The sequence below is a fragment of the Cheilinus undulatus genome, linkage group 13 (assembly GCF_018320785.1).
Source record: "Cheilinus undulatus linkage group 13, ASM1832078v1, whole genome shotgun sequence".
Lineage (NCBI taxonomy): Eukaryota > Metazoa > Chordata > Actinopteri > Labriformes > Labridae > Cheilinus > Cheilinus undulatus.
In genome coordinates, this window is record NC_054877.1 from 15,939,021 (window position 1) to 15,963,533 (window position 24,513).

The following is a 24,513-nucleotide window of genomic DNA, read 5'->3' on the forward strand; positions in this document are numbered from 1 at the left end:
TGGTTGGTTGGTTTGGTCAGTTGGTTAACTGGTTGGTCAGTCAGTGTACTGGTTGGTTGATTTGTTAGTTTGTTGTTTGGTTGTTTGGTTAGCTGGTTGGTTGATAAGTTGGTTGGGTGATTGGTTGGTGGGTTGGGTGATTGCTTGGTTGGTGGGTTGGTTGATTGGTTGGATGGTTGGATGGCTGATTGGTCATTTGTTTGGTCAATTGGTTGGTCTGTTTCTTGAAATTAACTGTAGCAGGAGCCCAAAGAAAGTCATCAACAACTTTGCAACTTATTTTCAAGCCAATTGAGAATATTTTATTACTAATTGAGTGTGTACTTCTACTCCTTTTAATTATGGTACTGTCTCATTCTATGCACTTTTTAAACATGTTTTTATCTTATTATTTATACTGTTTATTCCATTAGGGGTTAGAGGAGGCTGAAGCCAATCTTGCTGTCGTTGATTGTCCCCAGTCAGTCACAGGGCTGATATACTGAGACAAAGAACTAGTCACACTCACATATATAGGTAATTTAGCATCATCAATCAAGCTAACAAGAATGTCTCTGGACTTTAGGAAGAAGCCAGAGTTCACAAACTCCACACAGAAATTCCCTGTTGAACTGGAAATCAAACCAGGAACCTTTTTTTCTGTGAGGAAACAGTGCTAAGCATGAGCCACTGTGAAGCCCTTGCCTTTAAAATCTACCACAAAAAAAACTCTACTTGACTTAATAATAAAACAACTCAGAATTGAAGCATTGTGTGAATACGTGGATAATCTAGCCTTAGGAAATAAAACAGATTCTGGCTTCTACTTCAGCACACTGGAAGTGTAACCATAGTTTCGTATTTTCTGCAGGGTGTGCATTGATGGGCAGGATGCATCTCGGATGCAGTAAATCCAACTTGAGCACACTCTGCCTGGAGCTCTCAGGACTTGTTGGAATATGAACTGTTTATCACTGGCTTCACAGTGAACTATTCTCACACTCTTGTTCATTAGTTGAAAACAGAACCTTTGTAGATCATCATAAATATGAGCATCTTTAATTAGAGCAGGCAGGGACGACACTGTGATTGGCTCCCATCAAAGTATCTAAAGGTTAGGAAGGATTGGTTTGGATCCTTGTTTTGTGTAATTCTTCATTATCAGAGTGAGTATGCTAAACAGCACATAACTGAGGTTAATGTTAGTCAAGTTTGTCAGTGGTACAGAAAATGATGTGCTGGATGAAAAGCAAGAGTTTGAAAACCTCAAGGGCATCTTGTGCCTTAAATAGAAAATGTAAAGAATGAGATTTATTCTGTATCCTCAAGATAAAAATAGACATGTGAGTTGTGTCACGGTTGCGTAGCACATTGCAGAAAAGAACATCCTCCTGAATACAAACTGTAAAAGATAAATGAGGATTCACAAAAGTGTTTCTCACTCGAGTTACTTCGATATTGTCTGACCAGTGAAACGGAGAGACGAGAGAGGAGGGAGAAGTCTTTTGTGAAGTAGCAGAGTCCCAACATAACACAGAGAGAAGAAAGTCTGCTATCAGATCGCTGTTTCTGATTCAACACAGATGACTCATGGTAACCTTGTTCTTCACTTCAGATGTATCCTGTTTAAAAGGATCCCTCTGAAGTCCCTCCTCTTAGCTAAGAGGAACACTTCATCTCTGCTCATTGAAATAATTTTACCCTTTGCATGTGGTTGACTCGAACACTTGAGATTAAATGGTAAATTGTTAAAAAGTTCTTAGCCCTCTTTAGAAATGCTGAAAGCTTTTTAATTAAGGCAGGTTTTGTTGGTCCACCACTGATTGACCTCAGTGGACTGGTATAAAAAATGAGGCAAAAGTTCAGGGCTTGCAGAGGGTGATCCAGCTAATACTGATGCCTTTCATATCTCTCTAACTAAATCCTACAAAACCAAGGGTGCTATTAGGAGCAAGGACCTCCATAAAGGTCAATTATCCTGTCTTTAATGATGCACAAAACCACAAATACATCTGTCCAAATAGATTTTGATGTGGTTCATATTATCAGTTTTTTTCTTGGCAAAACCAAGCACTGCCTTAAATACAACTGGTTACTATTGGCCAGCTGTCCACTGTAGCACTGTAGCTCTGATAAATGAGACTAATTTCCCTGCTGAACTGGCACAGCATTTTGAAATGTGGCATTTATATATCTAACCTTGTATTCTGACTCGTAATGACTACTTCACAGGTCAAATTGCATGTCAGGAAAATGTATATGGCGAGAAGAACAAGAGTGTCTTACTTCAGGAGAGACAAAGAAACTGTTTCTTTTGTCAATTGTAAATGAAAGATTGAATGTAGGTGGAAGTTTCGAGTACAGTTTGAGGCAGTTTGGATCTTGTTTGTTTGAGTAATGGATATATTCCTGTCGAATGGCAAGACAGAAAAATTTGACAAACACAGCAATGCGTTCAAGCTCTGTACAAGAGCTGAAGAAATGTCAGTGAACTCTGTAAAAAGAGTTCATCCCTGAAAGAGACAATACCTGACATGATACATATCCCCAATAAAACTCAAACTCCTTGGTTAAATGAATTATAGGCCTGAATCTTTGAAATGTTGTAGGGGGTGCCATTGAAAATGAGTCATGGCCACCAACAACAATCATGTCAATCATTTCAGTTTGCCACCGGGTATTTTTGTGCCAATTTTCATTGCTCTAAAAGTGTTTTTAGTTCTGAAATATACTTCCTGTTTATGGGGAAAGAAATTTTCCAAGATATTCTGTAACTCTACACAAAATTTGAGGTGGGTTGTAAGTGCTTTTTATAAAGATTTAATCCCGGAAAGAAATGGGACCTGACATGACACATATGGTCACCAATTTCAAAATCCTTGGTTAAACAAATTCTTATATTTTTTTAAATGTTGCAAAGGGTACCACTAGGCCATTAAGTTATGCCTACTGGCAGTAATCATGTCAGTAATCTCAATTTGCCACTAGGTATTGTTGACCCAGTTTTCATTGCACTGAAACTTTTTTTAGTCCTAGTGAATTCTACTTCCTGTTTCATGGCAAATGAAATTGTACAAGGTATTCTCTAGCTCTACTCAAAATTTGAAGTGGGTTGGATGTGCTCTGTTCTGGATTTCTTAAATCTTGCAGGGGAACTGCGCCAATAAGCCATGGCCACCAACAATGATCATGTCAGTCATCTCAATTTGCCACTGGGTATTTTTTGTGCCAATTTTCGATGCTCTATAGGGTATTATTTCCACAAAACTATACTTCCTGTATCATGGTGAATGATATTTTACAAGGTCTTGTCTAGTTCTACACAAAATCTGAAGATGATTGGATGTTCTCTGTCTAAAGAGTTAATCCCTGAAAGAAGTGGGACTTGGTTGGACACAAATGCCCACCAATTTTCAAAATTTTTTTGTTGACTGAATTCTTGAGCTACATTATTAAAATACAGGCACAGCAACTGAGCCATTAAACCATGGCCATCAACAATAATTATGCTGATCATCTCAATTTGCAGCTGGGTGTTGTCGTGCCAATTTTCATTCATCTAAACATGTTTTCAGTCCCAGAAAAAAATAATTCCTGTTTCATGGGGAATGAAATTTTACAAGGTCTTTTATAGTTCTACACAAAATTTGAAGTGGGTTGGATGTGCTTTGTATAAAGAGTTAATTCCTAAAAAAAGCAGGCCTTGACATAGTTTATATGCCAACCAATTTTCAAAATCCTTGGTTAAATGAATTCTGGGACTACATTTTTAAAGCCCCAGTTTGCAAATTTGCAATTTTTTTTCACTATTTGCAAATTTGTTTACAATTTGCAAATGGGTATTTTGTGCCAATTTCCATTGCTCTAAAAGTAAAAAAAAATCTACTTCCTGTTTCATGGCAAATGAAAAATCCTATAAGTTGGGAATTAATGGCATTAATTCCCCCTAATTATTGTCCCTATATTATAGTTCAATATTTTACAAGCCATACTGTAAAAAGATGGATCCTACTTAATCTTTGATTATGAAATTAGAGACATAACAAGTGCCATTATTAGCATATAAACAGAACATATTACTGTAATGACTTTAGCATTTAGCTCACAGCATCCCTACAGCCTCATAAATCTTTTGGCTTGTCTGCAGTCTTGTTCTATCAAAGCCAAAGGATCAGAGATCCTGTCTACTATTCACATATATGATTATCTCCTTCTCTGATTCAGCAGCTCTGTCAGGAAAGCCAGCCAGGTCGTCATTGTCTCATACATTGCAAAACAGCGAAAATGATCGTCTGGAGGTAAGAGGTATTATGGCTTGGCAGCAGGAGCTGAGAGTGATGAATAATGGATAAGAGAAGCAGGACGAGGAAAGGTCTCACAGAGGAGAATCTATTGGCAGAGCTGCAGATCAATGCACGGGAGAGAGAAAGAATCAGACAGAGATGAAAAAATTCTGTGTTGTGATCCGACTTCTCACATGCCTGAGGTGATGATAGATTTCAGCTGAACTAGAGCTGATTTTTTTTTTTCCCCTCCCAGGAAACTTCAATAACATGCTGCTAATCTTACAGACAACACCGGTGGGAAACTCTGGATTTTTGAAGGGAAGGTGGTGTTTGGCAGATTCTTTGAAGTTATCTGATGGTGAGAAGATTGGATGTGGCACGCGGTAATGGTGAAGCCCCCACCCGCCAAAAGTGCCGGCACCACCGCACACTCTGATCTCTGACATCAAACATCCCAAAGGAGGCGCCACGGGCTTCGCTTCTTGAGGACGAGATCAAACATGTGCCGGGTGAGGGGGCTGGATTAAAAAGACGGTGACCATTTGCTGCCCTGACAAGCCTATCGCGTTTTACCGATTGCATGAGTGTTACATCACCCATCATTTCATGGAATTACTGCCCATCTTTGATCAAAACAGAGGGGTCTCCACTTTGATCTGGTTTGAAACAGCACAAAGAGGACAAATGGGAAATCTTGATAGCCACTCTACTCATTTTTTTTTTTTTTTTTTTTTACAAAATAGTGGATATCAGTTTTCAAAAATGACTGTCAGTGTACGCTGTCACTTCAAAAGAAATGACAGCTCGTTTTCTGGAAATGTGCTGTAATAGCTTGTCATTGCGAGTCCATTATGGAGCATGAAACCAATCCCTCATAAAGCAGAAGGGTTCTTAAGGTATGGAGAGGGAAAAGAAACAGACGCCAGCTCAGTCTGCAGTGCCACAACATCCATCTGTTCTCACGAGGACTGGAAATTTCCTTGTCTCCTTCAACCTCAATCTGGCCACAAATCACAGAGGAAATGATGTGTCAAAGCCTGGAGGCGATTGGACTCCTCTACGTGGGTGTAACCGAGGCGCTGAACCTCCGCTGACTAGAGTGAGAGACTCATGACTCCTCTGCTCCTTGTTGGCTCATCCATCAGGCTGATCACCAGTCGGCCCGTTGAGCCGTTTGACAGACGAGTTGAAAGGCTGGTTGTTGAAGAGGGAGTACAGTAAGAGGGCTGGGGACATTAGCAGCAGCATTGAGGCAGCAGGACGGCTATAAAGCTTCAACATAGGAGCATTCGGTCAATGTTAAAGCTTCTTCTGTTAGTAATATGACCCCAATATGGGCCTGCTTTGACCTTGTTTGTGAGCATCACATCAGACAGTGATGGCCATTGGCTGCAGTAGTACTCATGGTTTTAGTCCCCCTCCCTCCACTGAAAGCTTTAAGGGGGATAGTTCAGGTAAAACCCATGATGGGAGGGTACTGACTCCAGTGAGCCAGCACAGACAATTGCATGGTCACTGGAACCTGAGACATGACAGAGCTATGATTTTCCTCCAGTCTCTCCTGCAGTGAGGCCGTGTGATCAGATGACACATGTTGGGCATTTTTGACAGGCATGTTGGGTCTTTAAGATAGTTTTTAGTGAGTAATTTTGCTATTATACCAAATTGAAATCTGAAAAACATTTTTGGACTCTGAGGGAGCAGAAAAAAGACATTTAAAGTGTAAGTGAACCCCCAGCTCAGAGCTAACTCCGCCCACTTCAAGATTTAAAAAAATGCACAGAAAGTGAGTAGTTTGGTACTGAGAGGAGGGAGGGGGAAAGGACATTTTATTTCATTTTATTTTAAAGAGTGACAGTGACTCCTCTTGCCAGAAAGTGACACAGAGCCTGTCAGCACTGCTGCCTCAGTGCGATCTTTTGAGGTGGAGGATTTTTCCCCTCCAGAGTCCCCTGAAGCAGGCTGTGGAGTGGTGGTGGGCTGTGGTGGTCCTGAGCACTACCTGTTTGGGCCGTTGGCTCCAGCACCAGCGTTACTAAAGCCGTTTCTCCCAGAGCCGAAGCAGTGCAGGTGCAGGAGAAGATAGGAGTGGTCTTTGAATAGTAAAGTCACTTAGAGGCGGTCACATTCTATCTTTTATATAGAGTTTGTGACAAAGAAACCTACCAATGGTCGGTTTCTACGTCACATAAGAACCTTCTTTCCAGAAAACATTTTTCAAAGCAGATGTCCTTTTGAGCTAATTAAAAGTCGTAAATTGCAGATTTTTATCAGTTTGGTGCAAATGTCAGAAATAACACCAGCACTGATGTGTTTTATCATAGTTCAGTCAGATACTTCAGTGTACAGCTAAAAAAATGTTGAAGTGTTCACTGCTTCTTTAATTATCTTGTAAGGCTGTGTAAGAGTTAGTGGGATTAAAGAAATATCTTTATTCTCACTGCAAAGGAAGGATCTTTTTGTTATTTTCGCCTCAGATGACACAAACTGTAATATTACATAACTTTAAGATCATATGGTAGATAAGGAGTCCTATTCTGACCTGGTTTTTGAGCCATACCACTGATTTTGAAGTGGTGCCATATTCCAGTTAAATAGCTCCCTGTCTCAAATGCAGTGAGAAAAGGTTATGAAGGTTTTTCCAGACCGGCTGGATGAGTCCCTGGCAATTTTGAAACAACACAGCTAAACCTGAAGTGTTGAAATCCCAGTGTTAAACATTTCAGAGTTAATTAAACCCCCCGAATTTTAACTCCATTCTGAGTTAAAGTGCTGTCAGTGTTGGAGTTACTTGCCTGTGTTAATGCATTCAGTGTTAGTTCAGCTCTGCAGAGTCAACTGATCTAAGCTCCACCACTGCCATTTCAAATCTGGGGAGCAGAGCCTACCCATCAAGCCTTTGTGCTTAGTGTTTAGATGTTTTAATATGTATGTCTTTATGTTTAAATGTGTACTGATGTTTTTTGTTGTAAAGTGGTCACTGTTGGGATTCTTATGCTCATTATAGACGCTTCTGCATCATGAGTGAAGTTATCCACTGAGTGACTTCCCACCTGTGGCAACAGGAGATCAAGGGTGGTCATCAAAGGGTGCTTCCCAACTCTGCATATGGCTATTTGCTCCATCCTTAGCAGAAAACATCTGACTTTTCCACAAGTGTCCAATACAAAACTGCAGTAATTATGAGATTCATCATACATTTAACCATTCTACTGCAAAATGGGTGTACAGTTTTACTTGGTGAAGAGGGCTCTGCTCAAAAGATGCTCCCTGACGTAGTCAAGCAGCATGTTTGACTTTCCAGGGAGGGCATAGCTAGAAACCACATATGGATAGTAGGGGTGTAACAATTCATCAATCTGGATCGATATATCGATTGTTTGAGCAATGATTCAGTGAAATTGACTGAAAGTATAAACATCAATATTAATCGCCATTTTTACCTTATGCTTTTAATTTGAAAGTTCCCCGATGTGCTTTGGTTATGACAGTTTCCGCCCATCCATGAGTCACAACACTACTTGGTGCGGATAGCAGGTAATGGCTCACAGCCGAGAGAGTATCAGCATTGTGTTTTTTTCCTTTATGTGAAAAGTAACAGATTTTGGTAAATGGGTTCACAATATCAACTGATATTGATCGCAGGCCTCTAAATCGAATCGAATCAAATTCGAATCGTGGCAGACTTTGTGATATCAGCAAATATCAAATCGTTGTTCTGAGAATCAATATCGTATCATATCGTGATGAAACTGGTGATTTACACCCCTAATGGATAGATACATTGATGACAATGCATACTGAATCCAATCAAAGACGAAATTAACCCATAGCAGCATGAAGCTGAATGAGGGTGCAACACGCTTTATGCTATAAAGGAGGAGGCTGGGGTGGAGGAGGTTAAGCTTTGCCAGCAGCAGCAGCGTGGTGCATCAGCAGTGATGCAAGCAGGGATGAGTGAGAATTATGTCATATTTAAATACACTGCTGCGTTGAGAGAAAGAGCTGTGATTGGCTGTGGGAGCTGGGAGGCGATAATTAGAATCAGCTGGCTGTCAGCTCACAGCTGAGTTATGACTACCATGTCCTGCATGAACTCACACTAGTGTTAGAGCCATAAAGTAATTTAGGTATAGTTTTGCATATCTTGCCTAATTTAAATAGTAATTTATTTATTTTGACTTTATATTAGGATTTTAAGATAGTCTTACATGTAATCTTTTTCTAATATTGGTTTATTGTAGTATTTGTAACTAATCAGGATATCTGTGTTGGATTAGTTTGTCCTGCTACCGCAAACTGACCCTCTGCTGTAAAGTGCAGCCAAGTGTAGTAAAAGTGATGTGAGGACAACTGCAAAACACATGCTCTGAGGGGAGGGACTGTCAACTAAGCAGGACAGGGGTCAACAGTATTTCTGACTGTTGTGTTGTCTTAGTAGTCGCTGTGTACTTATTTTGGATATAAAGGCATAGAAAGCTTTAACTGACAACTTTATTTTTGTAACCTTTTTGATTTTTTGGAATAAAGAGACGGATTGCTTTGTTTTACGCCTGCCTTTTTTCTTTTTTCGGATTACATGGAATGCACGAGTGAGAAAACTTCATGTCCTGCAAGAAGTGGCAAGGAAGGTTTTGGTTTTTTGTTGCCACTACAGCTAGGCTTCTTTTTTAGTGTTAAGGTACATGTTCTTCATGGTGTATGTTCTTCACTTCCTGCCCCCTCTGACATTTACGGGTCACTGGGATCACGTCACTGCAAACAACATACTTATACCCGTGATGTTTCACCTTCGCCATGAGCATCATGGATATATAAAGCAGGAAAGTGCAGTGCTGTATGTAAATGATGCATCTGTACGCTACGTCAAAAACATTCCCTGTGTCATTGCGGTTAACAAACATCCCACAATTTCCTCAGAGTCAACAACAACAGCATCCTCCCACTGAATATAAACAATATCCAAACAAGTGGTTCCCAATCCCCTCCTCCTTGTGTGATTAATAAAAACTCAAAGCACATTAGATGTTTGTAATGGCGCTATCAACATTTCAGCCCCATCAGCCTCCATCAGGGGCATGAACAGAATACAATTCCCCACAAAGGCCAACACTGCAGCTCAGTAAACAGTAGGACAAAGCCGTATAGTTCAATCCAAAAAGTTAACCGTGATGGGTATTGGAATAATGAGAGGCTCAACCTGAAGAAAATGGCTCATGAAAAAACATATCTGCTAGCTATTTTCTACCGCCTCCTGGGCAATGGCTGGGGAAAAAAAAGAACAGAAAATTACATTTGCAATGCAAAAACACCGCCTCCCTGGCACCTGATTCTTGCCACCACGGTCCGCAGAGCAGTTAAAATCCAATTTCAATTAAGGCGTTTGTGAAAATATTTACTGAGTGTTTTTCCCAAGCCTCCTTCTCCTCTCCCTCTAAGCCGTAGTGTTGTTCTCTGGAGGAATGAGACACAAGCGTAAACAAAAAACCTCTCTGGAGATAAACAGCGGGGTCTGGACACATAACTGAACTCCTGCAATATTTCCAGCTAAGGTCTCGCTTCAAAAGTCATCCAAGAAGGAGATAAACTATTTTGTTTCCGGCCAGAGGAGGAGGAGGAAGAGGAGGAGGCTGAGTCTTTGCTGATGGTAATTTGTTCATGCACAGGTTCCCTCCCAAATTTCCCCCATAGGAGCTCTGACTGCCACAAGAACTGTGAAAGGAACTGAAATATTGTGTTAATGTTACCGCATGCATATTAGGTTTAATAGTGTAACTTAACCTCCTGAGATCCTGCATGGAATTATGAGGACATTACATTTGGCTTTCCTACAGGATAGTAAGAAAATCTGCAGAAAGAAATGTAGCTATATTTGCCTGAAATTTCCACAGAAGCTTAAGTCATTTACTTGGAATGTTGGGGGAATTTGATATTAATTTTTCAGGGATTTTTGTGACATTTTAGGGATATGTTTGTACGTATTGGAGAGTCTGATTTGAAGTTTTGAGGTGGTGGGGCTGGGGAAATTATTATCATTATTATTATATATATTTTATCATTATTTATTATTATAAATTCTGGGAATTTATCTGTAGTTTTTGGAATTAAAATGGGAAATTTCAATTTTCAACATTTTTAGTCGATTTTCTCAAAAAATGTAGGTCTTTAGGTAAATTTGCTTAAGTATTTTCAGGAATTTTCAAAAGATTTGGGGCATATATTTTTACATCTGGGAGTGTTTGATTTGCAGTTTGATGGGAATGTGAGTCTAAAGTGTCTTTGCTTCGAAAAAAGAACCTTCATGCAAATTTGGGGAATTTATTTGTTTTTTAGGGAGGGATTCCATTTGGAATTTTGGAGTGAATTTCCTTTCAAGTTTTCCTCAGTTTTTGTGAAAATTTTAGGGTATGTTTGGATGTTTGGTGGAAATTATTTGGAAATGTCCAAAATTATCCATGGGCTTTTGGGAGGATTTAGCTGTAAATTTTTGGGAATCTGAATTTAAATTGTGGGGGATTTGCTTGAAAAAGTTCAGGAATTTTCATTAAGTTTTTGGAAGAACATTTTATTTAAATCTCAAGGCTTTTTCAAAAAAAAATTAACTGAAATATTTAGGAATGTTTAAGGGGAGTTTGCTTTTTTAATGGGATGTTTTAAAAAAAAGATATTTTAAGAATTTTTAACAAAAGTTTTGGTAATGTCTTGGATATTTTGTGATATTTTTGAGACTTTAGGGAATGGGTGTAGGTTGGATTGCTTTAAAAAGTTCTGATACTTTCATGGTAATTATGAAAATGTATTTGTATTTTGTATCTATTTTTTATGCTATTGGACATTTTGGAATGAATTCACTTCCACATTTTCCAGAATTTTGTAGATATTTTAGAGTATTTGTTAGGACCTTTTGGTGGAATTTGGAAATTTTCCATTAAATTACATAAACTTTGGGGGAATTTATCCATACATTTTTGGGAATCTGATTCTTAATCTCAGGGAATTTGTTTGAAAATTTTCATGCAAGTCTTTTGGGGAAAATTTATAGCTAAATCTTTAGATTCCTTTCAGAAAGAGTCACTGAAGTGTTTAGAGGCTGTTTAAGTATATTTTCTTCTTTTGAAATGGTGTTTAAAAATTATGTTTTGAGAATTTTCCACAGATTTTTTTGTTGTAAAAAGTCTTGAAAATTTTAGGGAACTTAAGAGGATTATTTAAATAAAAACTCTTTCAATTTTAAAGAAAAATCTCCTAGAACTCAAGAAGTAAAATACGTGTTCTTTGACAAAATTACTTCCGAAGGGTAAAGAATAATTTTGTTTTGTATAGTGCAGTAAGTAAAACTTTAAACAAGCTTTGAATTTTCTGTCATATTTTGCTTTAAAAGCTGCCAGAGAGAGAGAGATTGATGTCTACAATATGCAAAAATGTTACCAATGTGTTGAGAGGGTTAGTTTAATTCTTTATTCTTAAATAATTTCAACCTTTCATCAATCAAAAGGTATGATTTCCAACATTTTTCACTTTTTTACTACTGTTGTAACCTGCTAAGAATCTGTACTGAGCCTAGGATCAAGCTTCAGTCACTCAGCACATATTCTGTATTGAAAATAAAATGATTAACATTTCTTGAATACAACAGGTAGCACATTATTTTCCATATTAACTGTGGTAGAAGTCTCAAATGCTGTAAAGTAAGTAGACTACATCCACCACAAATAGCAGTGTAGATACCTCTCCATAGAGTTCCTTTTCATTATTTCACCCTGCATCAACAGAAAAGCAGAGTTCCCTAAATGCAAATAAAAAGCAATAAGCCTGTGTGTTCTGCAAAGACAGAGAGAGAGAAAGACAGAGAGAGAGAGAGAGCAGATGCTGAATGAGCAGCCGTGTCAACAATGAGCTCCACTTCATTCCTCCTGTGGGAGGTTTGCAGCCTGCTGGTCCCTGCAGAGCCCAGCAGAGGGGGCAGTGCGCTCACGCTGTACTCATTCGGCTCACAGATGGGACCAGATGAGCTCTGCCAGCAGACTTGTATCTTTAAAGAAAGATCAGCTGGGCTCCTCCAGCAAAGGCTTTTGGAGAAATCTTCCAAAACATAAATATTCTCTATTTCACAGACTGAAAAAGCATTGAAACAGCCAGGCTTCAGCAGCAGCTTTGAGTTTCTTAAAATACATGGGTTTCAAAGATGAAAATGTAGTCCTTGGCAATGCAAACAATCCAACTTTATCTTTTAATCTTCCAAGAGTTAAATACATTTTATCTTGAACAGCATTTCATTTATTTGTCTCCAGATCCTGAGAGCTTTCAGCTCAAATAACTTCTGAATAAGTGACTGAACCTAGAACAAACTGACTGGAAATAATGGCTTGTTTTGATTTATGGTGATTTCTATGGGATTTAAACTGTCAGGCAGCCACAATCAGACAGTTAATTCTTGAGTCAGAGTGGACATTCATGCAAAGTTGAAGAAAATCCCTCTAATATCATACTCAGAAGAACGTCCTGGACAGACACAGGAGTGGACAACTAAACAACACAATACCTCTGGCCTCGGCTATCACTGATAATTTATAATAATAATAATAACTTTATTTGTATACCACTTTTAAAAACATGGGTTTACAAAGTATTTTGACATGTGCAGAAGCAAACAGAAGAACAAAGCAACAAACCCAAACAAAAGACAAGAATGTGAAATGCAGCAGAATCAACCAATTTGGCAGCTATTTGAATTTAAGTCTGAGTTTAGTCTTTCAACTCTAGTCACTTTTTTTGTCATTAACTTTTAACTACATGACCATTAGAAGTGCCGAAATTTTTTTTTATTCACATCAGAATTGAACATATTTATTTCCACGATTTTGAATTGATTTAAAATTTCCATTTCTACAATCCCAGGTAAAATCAAGTCTGTCCAGATGTGCTAAACCAAAGTAATTTATCCAATTTAAGAATGGTTCATATGCCTTAGTTAACATCCTACACACACGCTCACCCAAAGGTAAAACGAGTAGAACATCAGCCAATAATTGGCTGGCACAGATTCAGGTCAAAGACCGGTGTTACAGTTTAATAAGTGACTGTGTTAACCGGTGACTTTACGTCTAATGCATCGAGAGGCACCTGGCTGCAGACATCCATAAAGTCTTGCACACTTAGACAACTTATAAACTTTTTCCATAACATGTTTTTTTAGATGCGTCATCTGTTTCCACTTTTTACATTTTTTTAATCCACAAACTACAGCCCCACTTGACAGTGAACAGATGGCAAGCCTACGTGGCATTGTGCTCCAGCCACATCTGTTTCCGACTATCTTTTTTTGACCTGACGTGTCTTTTCATTAAACACTGAACTCAATAGGGTGAAGATACTAAACAGTAAACCAACATTTCATTTTCATGGATTAAAAGTGCTGATGTATTCTGCTTCCAGTGGATGGGAGCCACATGCAAAGCAACCTGATGACGGCACTTGTTAACACTTTTAAACATCTTTTCTGTCTCAAAATGTGGAATTCATTCACAAATGAAACGTTGGTAAACTGTATATTATAGTATATAAACCTTGCAGAGTCCAGTTTAAATGAAGAGATTGCTCAATAAAAAAAGATCATAGGCAACAGAAGTGGGTGGAGCATAATGTAGGATTGGCATTTGTAAATCTTCACATGGCCATGTTCAGTTTGGCTGTAGATCACAGATTTAAAAAAGAAAAAAAGTAAAAAAAATGCTAATAAATAATGGATTTTAAAAACAAGATTGTGGAAAAAGTCTATGGATGTTTGACGAGGGGTTTATGGATGTCCAAGTGTGCATGTCTTTATGGATTTCTGATGTCTGCAGCCAGGAGTCTCTCGACGCTTTAGATGTAAAGTCACCAGTAAACATGTACACTTATTTAACTGTTACATCCATCTTTGATATGAAATTGTTAGGTCAGTATGCTGCTGTAATTTTTATTGTCCTACAGCATCATCAACAGTAAAGGCTTTACATTTGAGTTCGTTCTTTTTTGCAATTTAAGCACAAATTACTGTTCTCTGTTATTATTGTAATTTTCTGAATAAAAAAATGCTACAAATATGCTGCTTGAGCACATTTTACTCAGCTTTTCATTTCAGATAATAATTCAAGTCTCCTTAGTGAACAGAAGACTGGAGTAGATGATGAAATAATCACCTCTTTTATGGTGTTAATTTCATCGACTAAAACTGTGACTAAAAATGTTCACCTACAGCCTTTTTTTCCATGACAAAAACTAGACTAAGACTAACAAAAATAGATCTGTGATGACTAAAACTGACAAAAAGTAAGTTTAGTTTTTGTCAAGATGACTAAAACTAGACCAAAATGTAATTTAGTTTTCATCAGACTTTTAAAATCCGTGATATTTCTCCACTGTGGGTAAATCTGTCAAAAAAATGCAGCTGTATCTATTCTGCCTCTCAGCTGTAGGAGCAGGGACCCCAGGTTTGGCAGAGTGCGTAGAACACGGTTTGGTACCAGATTTAGGCAAGAAAATAAATACTTGGACTAAAAGTAAAGACTAAGACGTGAGGACTTTTTATGGACTAAAACCAGACTAAAATGTTTTTGAGTTTTTGTCGACTAAAACTAGACTATAACTAAAAAGGACTGAAATGACAAAAATGGGACTAAACCTAAAATGCATTTTTTCTAAAGACTATGACTAAAATTAAAAATAGCTGCCAATATTAACACAGCTCTTTTAAGAAATGATTAATCTGTTGTGGACTGGAAATCGGTTTGAATCAAAATTGAATGTTGGTTTGAATAATGAGATACTTTATTAAAGATTGATATTTCTAATGACTATGTATCATTCTTTAACACTCAGGTAGATTGTGAAAGGTGTACCTTTAATGGTTCTGACATAATGGCTAACAATCAAATTTTAAAAAGCAGCATGGTGTCAATGATGTTGTGGCTGATGTAGGTGGCCCTAGTGCTGTTACATGTGGCCTGACTGTTCAAATCTCCCACTGTGAGGGACATGTGTGAAAGTAGAACTTTGAAAAATATCAGAGACAGCCTGTCCTGTGGAAATATTCTAGGAATTTTCAGGAATGTGTATGGAATGGGCTCGATGATGAGTCCATAAGGTGTCATTTTGTTGAGTGGGAGAATCTTCTGGCTCCTCTTTCTGTATTTCAAAGCCATTCGTACACGTTGTGCAGATTTAACACTCCTAATCCGAACTGCTTCCTTTCTCTAGTATAATAATAACAAATATTCTCATGGTTGCAGGACTTAGTGCATGCAACTTCTGTTGTGTCACCCTTATCAGCGGTGACATATGAAAAGAAAATCCTTCAATCCAGGTCAAATGAACACTAATCTGCTCAGTTGGCATGATACTGCATCATTATGGTACAGAGCCTCATAGAGAATCTTAATCCGGCCCCAAAAAGAATCTGTTTGCTTTTATGTGGATGAGACTCTGCAGGGGGCCTCAATAAGGAGGGAGGAAGGCTTAATTATAACCCCTTTTAGTTTTCCCTTGATATAAACATCTCTGCTGCAAATCCCTGACTGAATGAGTGGATGTTATTCAGTAAATGTGACAGCTGCACACGTGTACTGGTATGCGTGACTGCCAGAGGAAAATCAGCGAGAGCCCATTTGACTAATGCATATCTGATATCAAATGGAAGATAATCCCCACAAGTATAAAGGATTAAACACTCTACAATATTCACTTCTCCGTCTGGATACAGCAAACTTTTGGGAGGAGGGATAAAAAAAAAAACAGCACCATATGTTCACAGCAACAGCTCAGTGACGCTGTGCGCTCTGCTGCGTAGGATGATACTCTCTCACTTGAGAAAGTGAAGAATTTGTCAAAGGGAGGGGAAAAAAGAAAAAAAGCTGTTCTTTGTGGCACTTTGAGAAGCTCAAATCTGTGTGAGCAGGATGAGTCTACCTGTCAGAAACAAAGCATACTCAGAGTTTATGTTTGACTGTAAAGTTATCCTGCTGCCATAAGGATTCTCTGCGGCGTGGAGAGATTGGCATCACTGTCATTTCCTCCTCACAGCACCTGAAAGAATCACTTTTCCCTGGGAAGGCCTCTATGTTTCATTTGGTAACACAGCAGCTCAGGTAGATAACATACATTAACTCAGCAGCAGCAGGAGACAGCGCAAGGATAAAGCTGTTTAATTTAAGACATTTATTAAGCCCTGCAAAGTTTCTTAAGACACGGTTATATCAACACGACGACTGAAATACTTATCATCGTTGGAGTTGCTGTAACACATTAGATGTACTTTAAAGAAGGAGAACACTCACAGTAATGGTTATTACCAGACTCAGTGTGTCACTTCACTTAGATGAAGCATTTTTGGTTCTTTCAGTTTGGTTTACAGCTGCTGTTTAATATTTTGATGTAGATGTAGCTTCCATCCCATACCCAAACTTACCCCAAGATTATGAACTTGATTTCATGGCTCTGATTGGTGAAGGTTAGTCTTACCTTTTTCTTCTATCTCCTCTATTGGTCATAAATCAACCCAATAATAACTAACCTAAACGTATCTAACCTAACCTAACCTATACCACCCATCCTATCCTAACCCAACCTCACCTAACCCAACCTAACCTAAACTACCCATCCCATCCTAACCCAACCTAATCTTATCCTACCCAACTTTACCTAACCCAACCTAACCTAAACTACCCATCCCATCCTAGCCTCATCTTATCTAACCCGACCCATCCTAACCTTACCCTAGCTAGCCTAACCAAAGCCCACCTAACCCAACCTAACCTAACTGAACTTAAACTAACCCAACCTTCCAATGTAAGCCAACACAATCTATCATTACCATTTCCGTACCTTACCGGACATAACCTTACCTAACTCAGACGTACCCAACCTAACCATACCCAACCAGACCTCACCTGACCTAACCATACCTAACCTTACTGTAATCCAACCTAACTTAACCCAACCTAACCTCACCTAACTTAATTTTAACCAACCTTACTGGACATAACCTTACCTAACCTATACCTTTTCTAAACCGACCTAACCTTGCCTAACCTCGCTGTAACCCAGTTCCCACAACAAACTAGGGATGTCCTTTTCTGTAGAATTACTATTCTAGAATCAACAGCAATAATTAAGTTAAATCAAAATCATTGCCTACTTTAAATTAAGTACTTCTCAGAGTTTCTTCTCTCTACAGTTTGCTCTGGGCAGTGTTTTATTCCAACACCAAGGCTTCTCTCTATGATTATTTTAGGATGATTAGCAAACAGCTCTCACATATCCTACAGCCACAGTCTGGCAGTGGAACCACATTACACAAAGGCACTAGAAATGTAATAGCTGAGGTATGAAGTTGGGATAAAAGTTTCATAAACATTTCGATTTATTTCAAAAATGAATAAGTATTTGTATATATTCAGTATAATATCTCATCCCTTAAATAGGCTCAAAAAAATATCATTAAGTGATTACCTTTACACCCAGGGTGTTGTGTCACAGTACAATCTATCAGGATGTGAAAATTTGTGATTTTTGCTTGCAGTGAGGCAGACACCCTGGCTAAAGGCACAACAAATGCTAAACTGGACTTTAATTTAGGCAGAAGGAGATGAAACCTGTTCCCTTGAGTGCTGCAGTATTCTAACTTCTGTTGTTGAGGGTTGATGGGTTATATAAAAAGAATGTCAAACCATAATGTCCGATGGCATTCAGCCAATCACACGAAATGACTCTTTCCACTCACTTATGACAAGAGCCACTCCGAAGCTATCCTGCTGTTATATGTGAGTTTTTAAGAGCTGGCTCTTAAAGTCGCAGATGGCCGATGGGTAGTAGAGACAGCACAGTAGGGCCAAGGACAAACTACTGTATAATAGTGAATCTGCTGCTCGCCATTCACTGCAGATGTCCAAACTTTGAGCCCAGCAGCAGACACTCAGGAGAAACTTTAAAAAACAATAAAATTCAATAGCAAATGCAACAGAGAGCAGATGCTGCACATTTGGGCCTGGATTTCTGTGGGGCACTTCAGAGCAGCCTTGCTATTATTCTGCTTGTGTCTTTGTGTTTGAAGGGCAAAGGCAGCAGGGAAATGTGGCTGTTGAGAAAAACATTGAACAGAAAAAATCCATTTCAATTTGCCAAATGCCAGAGCAGGATTACTGACATTTAGCAACTGATATTTTCCCTGAAACTCCAAAGTATCCCTCCATGGCTCTGTAATAGAGCCTCATCTCATTGGTAGTGATTACACACAACACGACTGCTCACTCAGAGAAATTTGGGTATATATGTCACATACGCAACGCATCTGGGAATCTGAAAGGATTAGACAGACAGATGTAGAACATCATTGACAGGACAGGGGGAACAAACTGCATTGCCAATTTCCTCCTCCACTCGACTAACCAGACGTTCGTCCGGCCTCGGCTGAGATTTTCCTAAAGGTGTTATTTGTTAAAGAAAATGTGTGTGACAAGGAAGTGTCTCTTCAAGGCTGCCACAGTTGGAAAGCAGCAATGCAGGCGGAATTCTAAAGTGGTTCAGCAATGAAAGGAATTTGTCCTGTTTGTTGGCATTCGGCCCTGAGAGAGGGAGGATGGCAGAAGCACTTTGAGGTCATTGATGCATTGTTGTCGCTGGCAAGGTTATTCACATCTTCCTCGAATACTTTGACTTGTAGAGGGATGCTTTTACAACAACAAACCAGTCAAGTCTTTTCATCAAACAGAAGAGGAAAGCAAAGGAAGACTGTAGAAAAATCTGTGAAAAATAAAAAACATACTGGACTGAAACACATAGTAAATGGGTTTATTTCTCCTCTATGAGCATTCATTGAATACTGAGGTGGGTTACTTGTTTAGAATAAATCATCTAATAATTGAAGTATGCAAATTCCATGTTTGTTTATTTTACAATTTTCAGATAATTCAACTTTTTTATTTAAAAAAAATAATTACATAAATGGGGAGGGGTCAAGCTCAACAAATGTCGCCACACATGTCCTTAGGCAGCCAAGGTCAAGCTCGACGGTATCTCTTTTGTCTGGGCCTTTTCACATCTGGTGATGCGCCCTGATGCCGCTGGCAGTTTTCAAGAACTAGCGACATCCACAGCACAACTAGGGGCCTGTGGCAACCCTACTACCCACCCAGATGGTACCCTAGGCCATTGGTTCCAACCTGGGGGGGGCGCCAAATACCTTAGTAGGGGCGTGAGGTTTGTCCACTCGGAGGCTGCCAAAATTAGATTTCTAACTATTGATTAAAACCATGATAAAGCAGTTATTAAGTCATTGAAACAAAGGTCTTTTGATAAGAAAAGCATGCATAGGCCTTTTTAGGGTTTTATCAGTGAAACAATTAAATCTATGTGGATTTTTGATGGCAGTGTGTCACTTTATCTTCGCTCTTGGATCATGGGGGGGGGCTCCCCTTTTGTTAGGTACATGTCAGAGAGCTTTTTGCAAGTCCAAGTCAAGTCAAGTCTTTGGTCATGAGTCCAAGTCAAGTCTCAAGTCTCAGATGGTTGTAATGAGCGTTCTATGATCTGCCCCTGACATCCAGTCTGCTTAGACCACTGCATGGTCCTAAGGAATTTAAATCCTGTACTGTATTATCACCATCAGCAGGGTGGGGTATTGTCTGTGGCCGGCTTGCCGTGGTGTGCACAGTGCTTGACATTAATTTTTTCACACCAGCCACTGTGACTAATGACTACTAGCCACTGAGTGTTTCCACTAGCCACAGTTCTGTTGTTGGGAATATCTTTGCTATATATCATATGTACTGTACCTCTGCTATAAGATGAAACACATGCTCTCTCTTTTCCCTCATCAACATGATCAGTATCAGCTCTTCTCTTAATAAAGCTCCTCTCTGTGTACATGAAACACTACAGACACATGAGTCAGACTCCACTGACAGAGACAGACACTGAGACACTGGAGATTAAATGTTCTTGTTATTGTCAGATATATTTCTTTTGTGGTAGCAGTTTTATATTAACACAAAACACTAACTGTTAATGGTTTATTTTGAAATAAAAAAAAACCTCAAATGATCATTTATAATTCTCACTCAGATCTTCAACAGAGTATGCTGAGTATTTCTCCCTCCATTCTCCTTAATAAACTTCTGTCATCATTTATGGCGTAAATTTCTTTATATGGGTAAAATCAAGCCAAGTTTTACTTTATGCAGCCGAAATCTCCTGGACTCCTTAGTTACTAATTTATCTGTTACAGCCTCTTATTCATCCGTCTCTGTTTCTCGCTGCCTCCATGAACCGTATTTAAAGTTTAAATGTTCCTATCGTCTTTTATGTCCGTTCACTATTAATAAGCGACAATGCAGAGATTCTAACATTAATTTGTTCCCCATAAACATATGATATTAAGGGATTTTTAACCAAATCATATTTTAACATTGTGCAAACCCATGGCCCAGGCGACACAGAGACACACATAGCTGGAGCGCACACACACAGTGCTGATGCTGATCCTCCATAGTCAGAGAGGAGCTTAAATGCAGGAGAAAAGGGTTTATATTTTCTGAAAGTTTTACCCTCAACAGACTGAAGCCAGAAGTCTGCACCACCAACATTTTAGCGTGTGTTTCAGAGAAGGTGTGTGCGTGAGCGTCGCATTTGTGTGTCATTGTTATGCAGCATGAACGAAGATGAGGAAGAGAGGGGGGACAAGAAAACATGATGGAAAAATTAAAAACCAAAGATTGTGCACGAGTCCCAAATCACGAGTCCGAGTCCAAGTCAAGTCTCAAGTCACTGGTGTGTGCGAGTCCCCATCTCTGGATGATACACAGCAATCTCTGCCATAAGTGCACCAATGTGGAGTGAATGTTAGGTGTGACCTGCAGTGTGAAAGCGCTTAGAAAAGTCAGACGACTAGAAAAGTGCTATACAAGTTCAAGTTCAAGTCCATTTAGCAGCCACTGGGTGGCATAAGAGCTAAATCCCCAATTACTGATGCTTGGCTACTAAAAAAAGAAACACATTCAGACCAAACAGCCACCAAAGGCCAAAGGGGTCAAGCATACAATGAAAGCCTGTGTGATGGAGCTAAAGTGGCTTCTTCCAGGTTTGTAAAACAGAAAGTACCAGGTCAGGATCAGACTGAGTCTGGAATTAAAATCATCTAAGCTAGCACCCGCCATCAGCTCAACAAACCAGTCAGAAGGGGGACTTGATAAACAATAACATACAATAAGTGAATTTGTTAGGTTGAATTGCTTGCACCTGTAAAAAATGGGTCACCAGTAAAAAAGTTTGTGAAACACTGCCCTAAGCCATGTGCACTAGCCACATCCACCTTTTACGGTGTGACCCTGGTTATATGCAAGGACAGAATTTTAAATCAACAAGAATGTTAACTATGTCAATCTAAACACTGTCTTTCCATAAATCTACTTGAATCTGTACATGAATGAAGCCAAGCCCAAGGTTGGACTATAATGTTTGATCCTACTTTTCCCATGATCCAGTTTTACATTATGACAAAGACTAGAGTTTTTAAAACTGTAAAATGCATTGTTCTGTTTGGAAAAATACACAATAAATGTTATTTTTTTGTAATTTGTCTTCACAATTTATATTTTTGTGTGTCTTCAAACATACAAAAATCTCCTGAAATGTCCAGGTGCACACATTCTCACCCAAGGATAAAATAGCTTGGGATTTTTCCGTGCTGCTTGAAGACCTTGTTTTGTTTTATTTTCACCTTATGCTCCAAATTTTGATTTGAATTAATTTTAATGCTAATTTGTTACTTTTAGTTTAGTTTAAGTTTGAAAAAAAAGCTTTTTTAATTTAGTTAAAATATCATACTATTAAAAAATATATTCAAAAGGCTCCTTTTTACTTTTTATTTTATTTATTGATATTTGAATACAACTCAAGACCTAAAATAACCACTGTATGAGGTCTTCCTCAATCAAATCTGAAGTTTCACAGTTTTCAAGCTTGGGCATTCATGTCAGTCAGTATGTTACTGTCAAAGACTTAAAACTAGGGCGACTGGGACTCTAATTTCATATTTCATTTAAGTTAAGTTTGTAAGCACACAGTACAATTTTAGTTTGTTTAGGGGTTTTAATTCTGGTTTACACAGTTAAATGAAGGGTTTTTTTTACATTTTATCTCAAATTGAGTCTTTAGTTTAGTCAACTATTATCAATTTGGTTACATCCAAAGCTGTAATCAAATTGTTTCCTGCCAGTCCTTTGACAAAGTTTGCACATGAAACTGAGTGAAAACATGGGAAATGTTTCAGAACTTCACCACAAGTGAGTGGGAGATGTCGCTTAGATCCTGGCAAGATATTGATGTGATCTTCATGCATGTAATGAGACAGCTTCATTATGTTCTCTGTTCGTCTGTATGTCTTTTTGCTCTTTTGTTGATGCTGTGTGATGTCACACTACACGTGATATTGATAGAAAGTTCTCACAGTGTCAGGTTTACACAGTTTCAGCCTTTTCACTTAGTTTTCTTCCTCCTGAAAAGTCCACTCCTGTCCAGCAGAGAAGAATCCTCAGCTACAAGGCACATTTCTGAACAAGCAGCTGATTTCAGGGGTAGTCTGCCTGAAACTTTCTCAAAAGTTCCAGGAGTGCATGTATTAAAAAAGCTGTAAACATAAAATGAGTCTGTAATATGCTGATATCAGTGGATAGAAAAGCCAATGTGATTTGCCCATCCAGCAGTCTTGGAGCCCATCAGCGATCATCGTCTATCATCTGAATGCAGAATACATACTGTAAGTCTTTCTAGGTCGATGCCAACCTCTGAGTATTTCTGGTGTAGCCAGCGGTTAGCGTTAAATGACCACAGTGCTGACAATGTTTACAGTCCAATTAGCAACTTGAGGGGCGGGTGTGTGCTCAGACTGAAAGCAAAATTTCTCCCTCCAGACATGTCTGCAAAATAAATTCCATCACTTCTCGGTTCATTACATCCCTTGGGAGGAGCGCCTGTTCTAGTTGGTCTCAGTTTAACTTTAAATAGTGAGTTAACACAGAAGCTTCATTCTGGTGTTTTCCAGCAGTACGAGCCTGAAGAAGAAAGCAATTTTCTCATGATTTACTTACAACAGCTCTTAAGTTCATGAAATTATGGTATCATGATGGAGATTTTTTAAAAGTGAAAATTCAAGCTTTCTTGAATCTGTCCTTAAGAGATGAATACAGCTTTTGAAATGCTTTTTTGTTACATAAGTCACTTCTGATGCATTCTGGGGAGTTTCTGAGCACTCAGTGGCTGTAGTGAAATGATGAAAACACTCATCGTTGTAATAAATTTGCCATTTTGTATCCTAGGAGAACTTCAGCTTCACTTCTCAGAAAATATGATTTCCTCAGGTTGCTGTGGTTACTCCTATCATCTAACAGCTGCTGCGCATGAATATAGAACAGTGTAAAGATCGTTTGACCAGAACTACATGATAAGTTCTATAGGTGTCCATATATCAGAAGCTAATGGACACTAATTAAATTTCCAGAGCCAATGAGAATCAAGTATTCACCAAGACCATGGTATAAGCATTGTTGCTACATTATCTTACATGCCCAAGCACCCTTTAAACCTTAAGTCCAGTCATATCTGACCAAACCAACTCAAAATAAGTTACAAAGTAAGGAATTTTGGACTACTGCGTGTCATAGAATGATGTGATGACGTATTTGTGCCCAGGCCTGGTTTGGCTTTGAGCAATGTGAGTGTAGGAGAGGGGATAAGCATGCTTCTGCATGATACGGGGCAACTGTGCCTAGTGTGAGTGAGCCCTAATAGTGCTCACAATACAAGACTTCAATTAAAAAAACGGAATTATTTCTTCCTCTAAGTGATATATCTTGTGATTTATTTATGCATTTAAGGAAATTAAACAAGATAAGTGCCTTTTATGTACATTAACTGAATCTTAAATCAAGCAATTCTGTCTTTTTCTTATTAAGGTCTTAAAAGTAATTTTTAAAAATGTTATACATCAAAAATAGTGTGAAGTCCTCTGACTCGAGCTCTGCAACACACATACGGTGAAGGAGGATGAAAAGAGGAGAGAGAGAACAGAAAAGTGGTGCTATTCAGATGATGTTCAGAGTTACGTGTGTCCACATGGTCAGCCATGGGAGTATAAATTCTAATTAAACAGGAGCTCACCCTGCTGAGCTGCTGTGACTCTCACACTGCATCTACAAGTTTGAAGTAAACAATCAGC

At 38.7% G+C, this 24,513-nt stretch overlaps 1 protein-coding gene across 2 annotated transcripts in view; it reads right to left on the reverse strand.

The window, feature by feature from the left end:
- The window catches only part of st6galnac3 (ST6 (alpha-N-acetyl-neuraminyl-2,3-beta-galactosyl-1,3)-N-acetylgalactosaminide alpha-2,6-sialyltransferase 3), a 141,033-nt gene that overhangs the window by 90,024 nt on the left and 26,496 nt on the right, over positions 1-24,513 (reverse strand). The gene's annotated exons all lie outside the window — the stretch shown is intronic.